Source organism: Euprymna scolopes, chromosome 17, assembly GCF_053919585.1.
Source record: "Euprymna scolopes isolate OS-2025 chromosome 17, ASM5391958v1, whole genome shotgun sequence".
In the NCBI taxonomy this organism is placed as follows: domain Eukaryota; kingdom Metazoa; phylum Mollusca; class Cephalopoda; order Sepiida; family Sepiolidae; genus Euprymna; species Euprymna scolopes.
Genome location: NC_136498.1, coordinates 21,716,122 through 21,735,480, shown reverse-complemented (window position 1 = coordinate 21,735,480; position 19,359 = coordinate 21,716,122). Strand labels below are relative to the sequence as shown.

Genomic DNA, 19,359 nt, shown 5'->3' with positions numbered 1-19,359 from the left:
TCATGTGGAGGCAAGTAAAAAAAAAGGAAGAAATATAAAGAAAGAAAGAAAGAAAGATGAGAGAGAGGAAAAGAAACTAGAGATAGAGGAAATAGGGAGAGAGTGAAATAGAGAGTTAAGGACAGGGTCTATTATGACAGCACATAGTATTCTGACTTCATGAAATCCTTTAATTTTGTAATGAAGTGATGCAAATTATTAATAGAGATAGCTTAAACAATAAAATAAAGAGAGCGAGAGAAAAAAGTAGAGAAAGGAAGGAATGGAAGAAGATGACGAGAAGAAAAGAGGAAATTCAAAGAGAAAGAGAAAGATAGAGATAGATAGAAAGATACAGAGAGAGGGAGGGGGAAGATAGAGAATATATATTCTGCTTTTATAAAGTTCTTACATTGTAAACTTTTTGTAAAGCTAAGTTTTGTTTTGGTTGTGATTTTTACGGCATATCAACACTTTTCAAGTTATTTAATGGCGAATCCAATAATTTTCGACTAAGAATGTTAGGCTTGATTTTTTTTTTATCTTCAAATATTTGTTCATGTTATCTGGTTGTTTTGTTTTACGTCATATCAACCGTTTCGAGTGTAGTTATACTTTTTATGCTCCACGTTTTTTATACCTTCAAGTATTTATTGATTGAGTTTGGTTTGATTGTTTTGTATAGAAAAATCTTTTTGTTTTGTTTGGTTTTGGCTTTTAGTAGAATATGATTAAGTTTTACAGAATGAAGACAAAAACAAACAATAGCATTAATAGCATTAATATTCGTTGCATTTTAGGTTAGGAAGCTGGTAGCTTGTGACATCTTGACCTGGTACATTAGTTCAAAGTTAAAAAAAATCATACATTACATTATATATATATATATATATATTTATATATATGTATGCATATATATGTATGTATGTATGTGTGTGTGTGTATGTGTGTAAAATATTAAAATATTTATTTTATTTAAATATTTCAATGTGCTTAAAAGTTTATTCATGAGCACGCGTTTCTGTGTATCACCCGTCATCAGCATGGTTGCACTTCTTGGCAAAGAATTGAACTCACGACTACAAAATCGCCAGTCTAGCGTTTTACAATTAAGCCACGACATCTTGTCAGATTTAATGCACGATTCTTATCGCTTTTAAATATAAGATCTGTTGTTGCTACATTTAAAAGCGGTAACAGTCGTGCATTACATCTGACAAGATAGCGTGGCTCAATAGTAAAACGCTAAACTGCCGATTGCGTAGTTGTAAGCTCGTTCCCTTGCGCATATATCCCTAGATAAACTTTTATTTGAGTAAACATTTAAATATTTAATAATTAGATATTTAATATTCAATAATCAAATAATAGAGCCTGTTAAAAAGGGGTGCAACACAAGACAAACAAGGGAGGTAACCCAATCATCGCTTATGAAAGGGAAAATTAAATACAAATAAACAATCGCTTATATCACTAAAAATAATAACAAATCTTACATGTGTCGATAAATATAATATTTTTCAATATGTATTAATAATTTTTATACCTACAGTATATTATGTATTAATAATGTACCTATTTACTATGCCTCCCCACGGGACAGAGTTAGACACCAGGGTCGTTTTTTAACGTGGAGAAAAGGTACAAAAATAAAAATTGTCTCAGTCGTGAAGGATTTCTCCTCCACCGAAAGAAAACAAGAAATGGAATTGCGGCATCTGAAGAACAGATACTACACTTGATCTTGACTAAAAGGCCAAGATGTATTAATAATTTTTATACCTACAGACACTACTGTTTGGTGCTTACGAATAATCAGCGCCGCAAGAAGTAATAATTACCGCTGGTCGAGAGGCTCAAACCCAATAAACCTGGGCTGTCGCTCTTCCTTTTATCAATCAGGAATTAATACTTAAACGAAAGTGAATTAAGATACTTATGTAGCCATATAAACGGGATTGTCATAATAAAACGTCAACAAGAATGTTATCTAAGAATCCCTGATAATTACCCCTCAAAGTCCTCGGTTAACATTCATGGACAAAATTAACTGGAACATATACATGGAGGACACTGCGAAGGCTGCTGCAAAGAAAGTGGGTTCTCTCTATTGAGCTAGAAGACTATCACACCTGAGAGTATCCTGTGCCTCTAAAAGGTCACCATTCGCCTATGCATGGAGTATTGTTGCTACATCTGGGCTGGTGCATCTACCACTAGCCTCTTCCTCTTGGACAGGGTCTTAGAAATAGTCTTTAATCAATGTTCCACTTTGTCAACTAAGCTCCAACCTCTGTCACATCGCCGCAAAGTTCCATATCTGTGCCTGTTTTACAAGTATTTTAATAGAATGTGCTCTAATAAATTCGTTGTACTTGTACCACTTCGACGTACATATATCCGCTTAGCAACAAAATCTCACCACTTCACTATTGGGATCCTTAAATGCCAGAAAGCGTTCTACTCTAATAGTTTCTTCCCTCGAACAGCTAGACTTTGGAATTCCCTTCCTGCTACCTACTTTCCTGACTGTACTGATATGCAGAAGTTTAAATGTGACGTAAACCAACATCTTGTTAATCTTTCCTAGGCACGGTCTTACGTCCTAGTGGCGATATATCTTGTTAGGGGTGAACGTGAGTAAAAAAAAAAGAATATTCGAACAAACAGGAAGTTTAGAATGATGCACGTATGCTAATTAACCGCTTTATTCTCAATTTATGAATAGGGCTCAACAAAGAGGCTTATAACTATACTATTTTTCAATAAATATTAATAATTTCTCATCCATAGAGATACTAAAGTTTCATGCTTACGCAATAAATAGTGAAGAAAGTGATAATTACTGATGGTATCTGGATTGGAATCCGGTCAACAAAGCTAATACTGACCCAACGGAGCAAGTGTAGTAATATGGGAAACTAAAGAATGAAAACAAAATAAAGCAAGTATGCAGGTAAACACGAGGAAGTGGTTGGGTTGATTTGGGATCAAATGCCATAGCTTTTGTTTGTTTGCACCGATAAGAGCTACCATTCAGCTCTGTAATTAGCACGATCAGAACTCGGAGACAGTATGCGTGCATCGGGGATAACACGAGGAGGGAAGGGATGATGATGAAAAAGAAGAGAGCATGGTTTAGGATCACAGGAAAGCGTAAAGAACAGGCCAAAATGTAAACAGTAATTGCTAGACCAATGAAAACGCGTTGACACCACCATCATCATCAACAATATCATAATCATCATCATCATGAACACCAACAACAACAAAAGCAGCAGCAGTGTTTTACCTTGTTCTTTGAAACCATGGTTTTCGGATTCATTTTTCGCTTTTGAACCGCATTATTTCGTATTTTTGTATTATTGTATTATTTTGTATGATTTATATATTTTGAAAGAAAACATTTGTCACGACGCCATAATGTCATTATTTACGTCTTTGCTATTTACTCCATTTGATTTTTAACCAGATTCTAATTCTTCGTTTTTCTATTCGACTTTTATTCTTTCTTTTTTGACGTCATTTCGATATTCTACTGCTTATAACTTCTTCTTTTTCCTCCTCCTCCTCCTCCTCCTCCTCCTCTTCTTCTTCTTCTTCTTCTTCTTCTGTCCCCTCCTACCCTTTATTGTTTTCTTAATATTATGATTATTTTCGATTCTTCTCTTACTCCTATGCCTTCTTCATCCACTTCTATTCTTTTTCCTTTCTACTTTTGTTTTTCCTTTTTTTTTTTTCAATTTTACACTCTCTACTTTTATCTTCTCCCACTTCTACTCTTTATCTCTAACTTTTACTCATTACTGCTTCTCTGACTTCTACTCTTTAGTTTTTCTCCCACTTCTACTCTTTTATCATCTCCTACTTTTACCCTTTCTTCCACTCTTTCATCTACATTTTCTTACGCTCTTGCTTTACCCCTTTCTCTTACTTCTACGCTTTTATCGTCTGCTACTCATTATTCCATCTCGCACTTCTACTCCTCACTTCTGCCACTTCTACTCTTCTTCTCGCACTTATACCCTTTATTTCTTCTCCCACTTCTACTCTTTATTTCTTCTCCCACTTCTACTCTTCATTCCCTTCCACTTCTACGCCTCTATTCTTCTCCCACCGCTACTCTTTATTTCGCCCACTTCTATCCTTTTCCTACTCCTTCTCTTTAATCTTTATATTTCTTTTTTTTTTGTGCGTTACCCGTCCCTTTCCTTTAGTATTTCATTCCTTTTACTGCTTTAGTTTTTCTTCTTCAATTTAACCCCCAGCTTTCTCTTTCAGTTATTCGTTTCTCTCTACATTCCTCTTCCAATGCTCAGCCACTTTTCTCTTTTACTACCCCTCCTCACTCTCCTACTCTTTCTATTCACTTATCGAACTCATTTCTATCTTTCTATATCACAGAATGAACGTAATGACAAAGCGTTTACAGCAGATTTCTTTGTTTCGTCAAATTAATCATACTTTCAAAAATACTTAAAAAAAATTATACCACCATCACACCATCCACACACATCCTATACTTCCAGAATTACACACAAAAATTAATTAAATATAAAAAAAAATAACGCACAGTAATATAAAATTAGGAAAATTGAAGAAATAACATCTTTTCATTTCTTTTCAAAAGCGCAATCAGTATTTTTGATAAATTAAAAGCAAGAATCAAGAATTTTTCTTCATTTCAAAATTCGTACAATATTTCCATTTTAATCTTATAATGAACTTTAATAAGAGGACAATAATAACTGTAAATTGTGTTTCCAAGGTCAAGTAGCTTTTGAAAATTGTGCTATTCTCTGTGTGAAGGAGAAGGGGCTATTATCTCATCCAACGTGATTTAGGCGCCTGAATCTATCATCATCATGGGATGATATGATTAAAAAAAATTATTTGAAAGAAATAAGAGAAAAGATAATTAATATATATATATATATATTTTAAAAAATCCACCCCCTTCCAAAAAATAATAATAAAAAAACACTCATCGTTGACTCTTCTGTGAAAAATTTCTCTCCAAATTCATTTTATGCGACGGGATAAGTTTGAGGTGAGTGTCTCTTTCGTGCATTTTCAGTGATCAGGCCCGCTTTACGCTGATTGCAGCCAAGTTCAGATCTAGTTCGTTCAATACGAACGCTTTCATGAAACCCATACTTGACCCTGTGTCAAACATTATGGACTACAACTTGGATGTGTTCAAGTCCAATGTTAGCAAATTCCTAATGAACCGCCCCCTTAAGTAAACACTTCATCAAATCTCCACACTAACGTAATGTACTTGCAATAACCCTTATCCCTGAGTGGCTTCCGAGCCTTGATAAGTGGTGATCACTGTGTAAAAAAAAGGAAGAGATAACTAAAATAAACTTATAGATTCAATCAAATTTTCATAAAAATATTACTAAATCTATTAAAATACTGTGTTAATCTCTACTTTTATTTCGCTTTAATAAACTGTTTATAAAATTAACAGTCGAAAAATAAACTTTCCATAAGGATTTACTTACAATTTCAAATCCAGAAAAAAACTTTCAATTCGAAGATGAAAATGTTTCTAAATCCTTTTAAATTTAAAAAAAAAACTAAGAAAGGAAGTTGTTTCTCTCAGCTATAAACAAACATTTAAAACTTGCTTATTTTTAAGAAATCGAAATGCATTACGGTGGATATTATTTCGTAAACACACATACACAGTCACATACGGATGTTTCTTAATTTTATTAATGCAGAGAAAAATCTGTAATTTTTGTGTAAATTTAATGTGTTCATGTTTTGTTATTTAGTAGTGACGAGACGATTCTACTTTTTTAAAACCGATTCCGATACAATTACCGATTCTAATTCCGATTATTCATAAATCTCTAAATAGTTGATTATAGAGTTGTTTTTCTCGATTACCGTAAAAGCATATATTAAATGTGCAGATATTTTCTTAAACGTAAACATAAAACTTGTAGGCATGATCTTCAGATTTTAGTTTACTTGTTGCTAAAAATCAACAAATATGCATTATTTTATCATTATTACTAGCAGTGAAAGATTTTTATTTAAACAAAATGAATAAATAAAAAGAAGTCAATTAAAAGAATCGGTTTTGGTATCGGAAAAGTTTCTCCGATTTCCATACCATCAAAAGTTTCGATTTTTCCGATTCCGATTCGGCTTAATCGCCCCAACACTACTGATGAACATTTAGATAAGTTAGTTCTCTCGGGATATGTTAAGAAAAAGTATGTGGAACAGAAAGGTAACACCAACAACTCTGAAGTTAAGACCTGACAATAGTTATTATTGCTGTAATAACATAAGATACGGCATAATCGCGTTGACATGCCCGTTCCCGTTAAATCAACGAAGTTAAGCAACGCTGAGTGTGGTCAATACTAAAACGGGTGACCATTTGGGAATTCCAGGTGGTGTATGTGCTCTCCACTTATTCAGTCGTCCTGGACAGTGTCGATTCATGAGAAGTGTGGTTGGTAATTGCGCAACCTTTGCATCATAATTAAATGCGCAATTACTCTTACAGGGGAATATTCATCGTCTTTTGAGACTGAACGGAGGCTTCTAACAAATCTGAAGAAACAAACAACAACAACAACAACAACAAATCATCTTCACATCTAAATTAAGATTTTATAAGAAACGTCTTGTGTACACTGCTATATGAAAATGAAATCCGATATCTAAAAATCACCCAAGGGAGAAAATTAGATGCTTTTGATTCCAAGTGCCTTAAAAAGACTCCAGGAATCAAATGGACCAATCGAACAATCACAAAGAAGTCAGAGACAGCACTAACCAACATATAGTGTCGCTAATAAGCTGCAAACGGTCAGGCATACACTAAGATTGACTCCCGGAGAGTACTGCCAACTAAGTGCGCCACCCCGGATTGAAAAAAGAAAAGTAAAATCAAAAATTAAGTGGAAGAAGATAACGGTAAGAAATTGGAGGCACGCTGTGAGTCTGGCTTCAGATTGAAAACGATGGTTTGCTTTGGTTGCCTCATGCATCGCAAGTTCCTAAGTTTAAGTAAATCTACTGCTAAATGTAAACGTGAAACAGGCTTTACTAGAAGAATATGGAAGCCAGCACAATGACTAAAATGGAATGGTAAAGATCCAACCTTGGTGTAAATTTGCAAGAGAGACAAATAAAAACAGATACCAGAAAGCAACTCAATATAAACAGATCCATCAACAACGTTTTTCCAAAAGTAGATTAACGTTGTTTTGACATGTTTTCTGGCTACCAGATTCCAACTATGTAAACATTTCATATAAACAAGATTATATTGAAAAAAAACAACAAAAAAAAAAACACATTTATATGACGACGACGAAAGAGATGAATCGACCCGATAATAATTGATATTATGCTGGTCCTGAAACTATAAATCTGGCTAACACTGTAATGAAAGGGTATACTCTGTTCTAAAATACGTGGCGAAGCTCTATAGTAAAGACACAAATCAAAGTAATTCAAAGTTAAGAGAATATTCCGATATAAACAGTCTCTCTTGTATCATCACTGATGATCTTGGCAGTTGTGTTACGTCAGGTTAGTAAGATAACTGGGGTTTGTATTACTATCATATAGATTCGAAAAAGTTGTGGCGAGAGGTCTGGTGAATATGGCGGATGAGGCAGAGTCGTCCAGTTTCTGCGGGGTCAGTTGAGCAACATGTGGGTGAGCGTTTTCATGGAGGAGAATTGGTCCCTTCATATTTTCATATTGAACAATCTCGGGCGCATACATTGGATCTTCTGGTGCATTTCGTAAATTTGTCGGCAGTACTTCTCCGCCATAATCGTTTCGCCTGGATTCAAGAAGCTGTGATAGATAAGATCGGTCGCAGATGACCAAACAGTCACCATAACCTTTTTTTGGTGCAATTTCGGCTTCGGGAAGTGTTGTGGAGCTTCTCCGGCATCCAGCCACTGTGTCAAACGTCGCCGGTTTCGCAGAGGATCCATTTCTAATCACACGTCACAATCCGCTCCAGAAATGGGTTGTTTTTGTCGCGCAGAAGGAGCGTAGAAGACACCTCAAAACGATTATTTTTGATTATCGTTCAATTCATGCGGCACTCATTTATCCTATTTTTTTACTTTTCACTTGCCTATTTGCTTTAAATGGCGAACGAGTTCAACAGCAACATCGTGTGGTTTTGCGAGGATCGGCTTTAATTAAGGCTTTCAAATGTTCGTAATCAACCGCAGTTGACCGGCCGCGATCACTTCATCTTCGAGACTCTCGTCACCATTGCGAAATTTCTTGAACCACCGTTGTGCTACACTTCTATTAGTGGTTCCAGCTTTTCGACCTGGTTTGAACTGGAACAAGAAAATCATGCGGATTTGAATTTTGCTCATGCTGTCGAAAAGCCTGCAAAAACTGAACGAAGAGATAACATGATTTGATAGAGCGAAAAACGCGTTTCAAAATGACATATAACATATATATATATATATATATATATATATATATATATATATATATATATATATATATATGTTATATATATCGATGAATTAATTCAGAAATCATATATAAAAGTAACATGTGAGAAAACGATATTGTTTTTGCACCAACCTAATACCTAGTTGACAGACGTGGGTGGATATTATTATTATTATTATTATTATTAGTAGTAGTAGTAGTAGTAGCAGTATTATTATTATTATTATTAGTAGTAGTAGCAGTATTAGTAGTAGTAGTAGTAGTAGTAGTAGTAATAGCAGTTGTAATAGTAGAGAGTACACATGTATAAACCATTGGTCATCCGTCGTCGTCACTTACAGTTTAAAATGCAAAAGTCAAGTATCCTGGTTCAATTATGCTCTAAAAAAAGAAATACTAGTTTCTAACGCGCCCATGTCTTGTATCTACAGTTAATTTTTATCGGCTAATACTTTCTGCTTGTGCGATGATAAAACTTTTTAAATGTAATATTAGCTTGTATAAAAGTGTTAACTTTTGTCAAAATCGGACTTCCTTCTTTAATCATTTTTTGATTATCGATATTAGATATTTATCGGACGCATTCCGATACAAAACCTACGTAAGAACACTCTCAGACACATCAAGTACCTTCGTGTGAAATTTGAAAAAAATGGGACAGCAGTTTCCGAGTCCATAGTGAACGCAATCACTCACAGTGTTTCTTTTATATACTCTCTTCTCTATAATTATATAAATGAAACTTTGTGCGCGTGTGTGTGAGTTCGTTTCTTATAGACTCCGAAACGGCTGAACAGATTTTCTTTAAAATTTACAGAACTTTAGTGTATAAGTCTGGAAGTGATCTTAGTTAAGTTTTGTCTCAGAATACCCTTGATAATTACCGATAATCGATAATCGAAACCGTTATTTTAATTTATCTTTCATCTGTAAAGCCATTTTTTCCATGTCGTCGCTTAGCAACAATGATAGAACAAAGGGCCGTTAAACTTCTACCATGAGTAAGTTGATAGCGTGTTTTTTTTTGTTTTTTATTGTATTTTTTTGACATGACGTGGTCTGTAGGTTCAAACCCCGCACATAAATTTCTTACTTTTTTTTCATTAATTACAAAGAGTTTTATAAGACTTGAAAATCTACATGTTTTTAGCCGTGCAAAAGTAAATCATATTTCTGTTTTTGAACGTCCATTGAACAAGCAACTGATCCTGATGAAATTGCATAACAGTTTACACACAGATTTAGTGAAAATGTGATTCACAAGTTTCTTATATATCGATTTAACAAAATATAGATTCTAACAACCAAGCGCAAATAGTATGCTCGGCAACATAAGATAAGGAATTTTTCGACACATTTGACTAATAGAACTATACAGCGACAACCACATAAATTCTTACAACGAATAGATAGTCGATGCTGATCCTGTACTTTCTTTTGCATACGGTTCAAGAAATAATGACCTCTAATACCTCGCCAAAGTAGTTGGTTTTGAGCTGGAAGAATAGCTGCTAAGGGGACAAATCAGAGAAATTAATTTGCTGCTGGCACGTTGCATCCACTGTATGGGGCTACGTTGATCAGTAAAATAACGGTTTCGATTATCGATTATCGGTAATTATCAAGGGTATTCTGAGACAAAACTTAACTAAGATCACTTCCAGACTTATACACTAAAGTTCTGTAAATTTTAAAGAAAATCTGTTCAGCCGTTTCGGAGTCTATAAGAAACGAACTCACACACACGCGCACAAAGTTTCATTTATATAATTATAGAGAAGAGAGTATATAAACGAAACACTGTGAGTGATTGCGTTCACTATGGACTCGGAAACTGCTGTCCCATTTTTTTCAAATTTCACACGAAGGTACTTGATGTGTCTGAGAGTGTTCTTACGTAGGTTTTGTATCGGAATGCGTCCGATAAATATCTAACATCGATAATCAAAAAATGATTAAAGAAGGAAGTCCGATTTTGACAAAAGTTAACACTTTTATACAAGCTAATATTACATTTAAAAAGTTTTATCATCGCACAAGCAGAAAGTATCAGCCGATAAAAATATAATCAATAATTCTACAATCGATAAAAATATAATCAATATAATCGAAATTTACTAAAATAATCTTAGGATTACAAAAAAAAAAAAAAGAAGAAAATATCGGAATTACCAAAGATACAGATCCAAATAAACATAAAAAAGACATCAAAGCAACCCCCGAGCAAGGTCGGATAATACTGCTAGTAGTAGTAGCATATATATATATTACTTCAATCTGTTATATGACAAGAACATTGAAGCCGCCCCAGCAGGGAAACAAAAACAAAGAAATCAAGAAAGTTAAAAATAAGAAAAGAATTTGCGGCAGAAGGATGGCATTTATAGAGCACATGCGCGCATCTGTTATAGAGTGAAAAAAAAGAGAAGAAATTGGGGGCGTGATCGAAGGGAATGACGCGTAATATACCATTGGTTCGTAATTAGGTGGAATTCTACAATATTGTAACATATTTTAAATGTTCAACCGTTCAAACTTCCTTTTCTTTACTATTTGGCTTTTGATAGACAGATCGATCAACTTAGCTCCAACATATTACTTCAGTACTGCTTTCCGAGTAAATACAACCTGATCGTTTTCAAAACCAATGTAAACAAATTCTTGTCATAAATAATCAAATGCAGTTACAATCACTGATCAATTTTATCACTCCAATAGTGTCCTTTATCTTTCCACTGACAATCATTTCTGTCTCAATAACTACTATCATCGTGTGGCTCTTGGCCTTGATTTGTGAAACTCCAATATTAAAGAAAAACTACCAAATCTAGATAAAGAGCTCTTACTGAAGTAAGTTTGGCTTCAGATTCTAAAGCGAACCTTTCTTTTGGAATTCTCTAATAAAGTAATAGTCAAGTCTCCAGTTGATGACTGAAATTAATCGTCCTTCATCTCTCTGTATATATATATATATATATATATATATATATATATATATATATATATATATATACACACAGATGAAGGACGATTAATTTCAGTCATAATATATATATATATTATATATATTATATTGTACTCAATAGAGAGTCATGATTTCAAAAGTAATATATATACATATATATATATATATATATATATATATATATATATATATATATATATATATATATATAGTTGCCTGTCTAGCCGAACTGATGAGCTGTGAAACAGCGAAACAGTACTGTATGTGGATAACTATAGTGCTCCTCACCTTGAGTTGAGCATATTGAGAAGTGAAACACGAATTACCATTAGCATATAAGCGACGCTCTTTGTGTAAACAAATCGAGCGGAGGTATTTCGAACGATATCAAAACATCGTTAAACTCACTACTCGTTCAAGCAGCCGCCAATAGCGCAATGGTTAGGAGCCTTGACTGCCGTACAAACGGTCGGGTTTCAATCCTGGCTTGAAGTAGTTGCCTGATGAGCTGTGAAACAGCGAAACAGTACTGTATGTGGATGACTATATATATATATATATATATATATATATATATATATATATATATATATATATATGGTTTGAAAGCTATGATCTAGAATCGAAACCGAAATCAAACAGGATGTTGGTTAGGAGAGGCGAAGTAGACTTCCTATCCTGCCCCACATTCACTTGTTATTGCCCGCCTGAAGCTAGGAGATAGGCCCAAGTTAGCGAGGTACTAAAAGTTAAACACCTCCCTTTTGGAAATAAAAAACTTCCGAGATAAGTTAAGAGAATTAATTAAAAAGGCACTAGTGGGGGCGGTTACCGGGAGTAGGTGGTGGTTAGGTCTTAACGTCAAGATCAGAAGCTTCTCCGTCATGTATGCCCAGCGCCTCGCACTAGATAAAGCCAAGACGAAGACGCAGCTAGAGCATAAACTAGCCCGGGCTACGGAGGAGGGTGATATGGTTAGTCAGGAACTAGCTAAGCAGGACCTTCTACGCGAGATTAGCGAGCGTTACGAAGACCAAATAATTAGAGCTAAGCTTAACATTTTAACATTTCCGCTTACTTTATAGCCGGTATACTTCTATGTAATTTATATTAATTTACTGAATCATAAATACAATTATTTAATATATATATATATATATATATATATATATATATAGAGAGAGAGAGAGAGAGAGAGAGATTTGCAGCCCCTTTTGAAGTTAGTGTTTCCAATTATGCCAGACAAATATACATATGTGTATGTGCATACATATATACATATATCCATATATATTATATACATATTATAGACATACATACACACGCATCTATATTAAGAGAGGGAGATAGAGTATGAAAAAAGAAGGGAGAGATAGAAAGGCAGAGAGATATTGAGAACACGTTTAAAAGAAAGATGTTGTAACACTTCTATTTTTTTATTAACCATGCCTCAGGCAATGCCTGTTATCCCGGCTGGTGGCAAATAACGCTTTTCATAAGGTTACTTAACTCCGCGTGAGAATCACTAACATTGGCACGAATATAAAGAATGAAAGTAAACGAGCAAAATTATAGATAGATGAACTGATAGAGATTAACAGATGCATTAATCGACTGGCAGCGAGACTGAGATAAGGATTAAAACTGGCATTCCACAATGTGGGCGGTACCCGAACCATGGGTGGCACCCGAACCATGGGTGGTATCGAAAACATCCAAAGGTGAGCAATGTAGGGGAACGTAAGAAAAACAACAGGATTTTAGGGACAAATACGACCAGTAAGAAGGCGACAGGTGAACACCAGAATCAATTATATATATATATATATATATATATATATATATATATATATATATATATATATATATATATATATATATATATTAGTGATGGGACGATTCCAATATTTTCCCCGATTCTGATACAATAACCGATTCCGGGCTAAATACCTGATTCCGATACAATTATCGATTCCGATTCCTATTCTTTCTAAATCTCTAAATATTTTACTATAGAGTTGTTGTTTTCCCCGATCTTCTGTAAAAAACACTTGTTAAATATGCAGATATTTTCGAAAACGTACAATTACACTTGTAAAGAATGATCTATCGATTTTAGCTTTACTGGTATTAAAAAATCAATAAATATTTATTCTTTTGTCATTATTACCAGGAATGAAAGATTTTGTTTTAAGCAAAATTTAATTAAAAAAATACAATGAAAAGAATCGATTAGGCATCGGAAAATAGGCACTATTTTTTTTTCGATTCCTATACCCCCAAATTTATCGACGTTCCAATTCTTGATTCCGATTAATCGTCCCCACACTAATATATATATATATATATATATATATATATATATATATATATATATATATTTCTGTGCAAATATTTGTTTTTTATTTCCTTATAATATATACCAATCCTTACTTAAGAAGCTCAATGCAATTACATATATATATATATATATATATATATATATATATATATATATATATATATATATAGTGAATGAATGACAAAAGTCTATATTCCAAAGTTCATGATGTTGACCATCTTAAAATTTATTCTTTTAATTCAGTCGATATTTACAATTCTTGACAGTATCTGTTTCGTAGCACAAAATGAATCACTTATATTATTATATAATTATTATATCAATCAGGGAATCAATTTTTCTCATCAGAAGAAATAGCATCAATCAATCAATCAAAAGGAAATAAAGTGCGTTTTGACATGATTAAAATCGGAAAATTGGAAGAGATGCTGTAAATACCTTATATGTTTCAATTACGCCATTTTTAATTTAGGTACCAATTATTAGAAGATAATAACAGCTTATCCTCCGATTTTTATTATGTCAAAATTGTAAATGTCAACTGAATTAAAGGAATAAATTGTAAGATGGTCAACATCATGAACTTTGGAATATAGACTTTTACCATTCATTCACTATATACATATATATATATATATATATATATATATATATATATATATATATATATTACATTATAATATATATAAAATAATACATATGCCCCTCATATGATCTTTATAACTTAAAAAAATATATTTAAATATTGTACTATTTCCAGTTTAAAGAATTACATGTATACCTGCATTGCTTGCGTTTTAGTTGATATTCCACAGCTGTATTATATAAATAAATAAATGAATAAATGAATAAATCTACTACACACACGCATATATATATATATATATATATATATACATATATATATATATATATATATATATTATTTTTTTCTTACTATAATAATTAAATACCTACGGACACTAGTGTTTCATCCTTTCGGGAATCTTCAGTGCAGGGTGTCACGATTAATACCAGTCGAACGATTCGAACCCCGCATCACGAGACACCTCTGGCTCGATTAGCAAAGACCTATATATATATATATATATATATATATATATATATATATATATATATATATATATATATATATATATATGTATGTATATATATATATATATATATATGTATGTATATATATATATATATATATATGATACCCGTTTTCTATTTACAAAATTTTAGTTCGTAGTTAACTTCTGTTTTAAAATTTAAGACTCTTGCGAAATCGGCTTGTGCAAGTGCTAAGTCTATTTATATTTAACAATTTTAGTTAAGGCCTTTTATATATATATATAATATATATATATATAAATATATATATATATGTGTGTGTGTGTGTATGTATGTATGTATGTGTATATATATATTTATACCTTTTTTACAATTTTAAGTTAATGCATATTCTTACCAAGGGTGTCATTAGCAAAATCTATTAAGAAAAGTAAATCACCATATGTAAGGATTCCTGTGCGAAGAGTCCATTGTGAAGTATTGTTAGTGTAATCGCCACCAACCCCTCCTGAACAGATCTTATTTGAGTCCAGTAGTAACACAAAATTAATCACGACTGGAAACAACGTCAAAGTAAGCAGAGATCTCTGCCACATAAAGCACTTGGTATTCCAAAAACTGTCAATCCTTTAGTACTGTCCAGTGTCAACGTCGCTTAACTTCCATGATATAACGGAAACCGGCGTGCAAATGTAGTTATTAGGGCTGTGACAACAGCATATTCTTTTCATTGTTTTTACTCTCGAGTATATATCCTACACTGATAGACACAGTTAATCAATCGAGAACCACACCACTTTATATAGAAGCATATAAGATATCAACAGATACACACTCGAGAGTCAAAACAATGAAAAGAACATGCTGTTGTCCTAGTCCTAGTGATTATGTCGCATGATAAAAGCCACTGGTAAAATAATAGATACTTGAAATAATAAAAAAGGAGTACATGCATTCATTTAATTCGTGGAATTTCCGCGGGTCCCTTCTAATGTTATATAAATGGCATAAACCGGCAATCCAGTTGATTAATAACGGAATTATCTAGTTTTAGCGCCATCATTATCTTTTTCTTATTACTAAAGGTATTCTCTTTAGTGGCACCCTGGTAGGAAGAAGACGTCTTCGCACATCTGTTACGCGTTCTTGCCTGAATACACGTTCTTGCATTATTCCGGCTGATCAGAAAACAACACGCTCTTTGGGATCGTTGTCATAGTTATTTGATATGCTTTGTTGCATGTTTACGTCTCCAGGCGTTTGCACAATAAACCCCAGTGCCCTTTTAATTGCATGAGATATTGAAAGAGTTTTTTTTTTCCTAGGTGTCTCATCTATGTTTTTTGTTTAAAGATGCAAAAAAAAAAAAAAAAATTGTAGATAATATCATTTTCATAATGTTATTATTATAAAAATGAAGCAAAATATTTTTTCATATTATAGTTATTATAAAGTTTGACAAATAATCTGATTTCTTAAGTTTTATTGTTATAGTAAGTACTTAACTGGCTCAGTTGGTAAGTGTTCTTATAGAAGAATGTGTTGTTATTAATTTAGATAGCTCTTATATATATATATATATATATATATATATATATATATATATATAATTATCCACATGCAGTATTGTTTCGCTGTTTCACAGCCCATCACTGCGGCTAGACCGGCAACTACCTCAAGCTAGGGTATTGGGTTGAGCATATTGGGAAGTGATATACAAATTACCATTAGCGTATTAAGCGATGCTCTTTGTGTAAAATAAATTGAGTTTAGGTATTTGGACAATGTCAAAACATTGTTAATTCACTGCCCGCATAGCATCAGCCGAATAGTGAAACGGGTAGAAACTCCGACCGTCGTTTAGGCGGTCGGGTTTTGAGGTAGTCGCTTGTCTAGCCGCACTGATGAGCTATGAAACAGCGAAACAGTACTGTATGTGGATGACTATATATATATATATTAATATTTACTTGTATATTTATATATATATATATATATATATATATATATATATATATATATACTAGCAAAAGTACCCGTCGGTGACTGGGTTAAAAAACAGCCTACACAAAATGGACTCTGATTTATGAAAGTATGATAGGTTATGAAAAGGAAGGGTTGTAAAGAGATAGCTTCGAATTTGGGGGTATCAAAACCAAAGCAAAATATGATGAAAGTAAAAATAAAATACAGGGTGGTCAAAAAGTCAGATAACATTTTAAAGAAAAACGATATTAGCAATACACGTATATTTAAGTACCATACATTGAAATATAAAATGAAACAAACATGAAATATGTTTATTTTGTTAATTGTCGTCCATTTCTCTCTATCAATCGCTGGAAGCGATTAACCACTGATTGTGTAACACGTGTAATCATGTCAGCTGATATCCGCGCAATATCCTCTTCAATAAATAACTTTAAAGACGCTATTGTATCAGGCTTCTTGCCATAAACGCTATCCTTTACATAGCCCCAAAGCCAGAAATCAGGAGGGGTAGTTTAATATTACACTCAAATATTTAAACAAATAATATTAAACGAATAGAGATTATAATGGATCATATTGTTTTTTCTACCTTTAACATGTTACCTGACTTTTTGACCACCCTGTAGATAAACCCCATAATTTATTATACCATACCTGTTCACACTGAAACTCTTATCACAATATTCTGTGTATCTATATTAAAAAACCTTGTTAATCTTTGTGACATATTTCCATTCTATGGAGGTCAGGCGCGAACGAACACCCCATAATTTTATTATACCATATTTCTTCAAACTGGAACATAATTATCAAAGTGTACTTACGCAGATAGATATGAAAAGTCGTTATTAAAGTCTGGGCCTATTTCCATTCTATGGAGGCCAGGCACGAACACAGACCCCACAATTTTATTATACCATCCCTATTTAAGTTAAAAAAATACTTATCAAATTATTATTATGCACATCTATATCAAAAACACTTGTAAACGTTTTTTTTTAAAATTATAAATTTTTTATTTCCATACTTTGTGGACCAGGTGCGTACGCAGGCCCACAATTTTAATGAATCATCATTATGCCAGATCAAACATAGCAATTCCTGTGTCTCGATACATCTTCTATCATTATATGCAATCAGTTTTCTATAATAGTCAACCATATAGGAGCCTATTCGTTACCATACACACACAGACGTTCAGCGTCATACATACATACATACATACATACATACATACATGCATATATATATATATATATATATATATATATTTACTTATATATTTATATCTATTTATTTATACATGTTTATAGATATATATGTATATTTATATCTATTTGCTTATCGGCGGGAGTGTCTGTTTGCTTTGATTGCATATCTCGGAGAGCGTGGCTGATGGTTACATGAAACTGCAGATGCAGTTGGCAGTTGTGCAGTCATGTATGGCGGAGATGAGTGCAGATGGCTGCAAGTATGACTATATTATTATAAACAAGATGCACTACGACATAAACGGGGATGGTGCTAAACGATGAAAAGTTATTAAAAGTTGCACGAATTTTGGAACTTGTTGCCAAGATGTTGCGTTAAGAATAGTGCTGAATAAAAAAATGGTCTAAAGCAATATATATATATATATATATATATATATATATATATATATATATATATATATATATATATATACTAGCATAGTAGGGAGACTCGACGTTTTCGGGATTGGATGAGAATGTACGGATATTTAACACTTTTAATGTTTTCATTGTCATCGATATCGGCGAAACCGTTTATTTTTTCAATCAAATCTATTAATTACCTGCTCTAGTCGGGAACCCAACGTGGTACACCGAGAGGAAACTTCATATGCCTCCTAGCAATGATTTAGTTCACAATACATTGTACTCTACATTGCAACGTAGAGAACCTACTGTTGATTTTTATTATATTATTTTTATATAATAGCTTGAATTAAAAATTAAAATGCATATGTCAGTTATCATGGTTCAAATATTGTCTCAACAACATTTTGAACACGGTCCAATATCATCAAAGAACCTGCTGTTGTTTTTAAACGCCAGGTCATTCTGCTTGTGCAGTAATAAAACTTCTAAAATACACTTGTGATTTTAAGCTGTATTAAAGTGTTACCTTTGTTCAAAATCGGACTGTTTCCTCTTTAATCGAATTTTTTCTTTTATTAATTTTCGATACTTATCAGAGTCATCTTTAATCGAATTTTTTCTTTTATCAATTTTCGATACTTATCAGAGTCATCCCGACACAAAACCTATCTAAGAACACCCACAAACGCATGAACTACATTTGTGTGAAATTTTATAAAAATCAGTCCAGCCATAAGGAACGAACACACACAAATACGCACGCAGCAAAGTGCATTTTATGTATAAGTAGAGATTTTCTAGCGATATTCACTCGGTATTGCTTATATTGCTGGTCGGAAAATATTTCTAATATAGTCATATACACACATCTACTGGATTAATTTCCATTTAAATTTAATTTTCATTAATAAAACATTTTAATGCGTGAATTCATC

General features: G+C 32.9%; 1 protein-coding gene and 1 pseudogene across 1 annotated transcript in view; both read right to left on the bottom strand.

The window, feature by feature from the left end:
- Positions 1-19,359, bottom strand: part of LOC145296709 (muscle, skeletal receptor tyrosine protein kinase-like) — a 669,635-nt gene that overhangs the window by 224,647 nt on the left and 425,629 nt on the right. The window lies entirely within an intron of this gene.
- On the bottom strand, positions 1,521-1,747 carry LOC145297144 (U2 spliceosomal RNA; annotated as a pseudogene).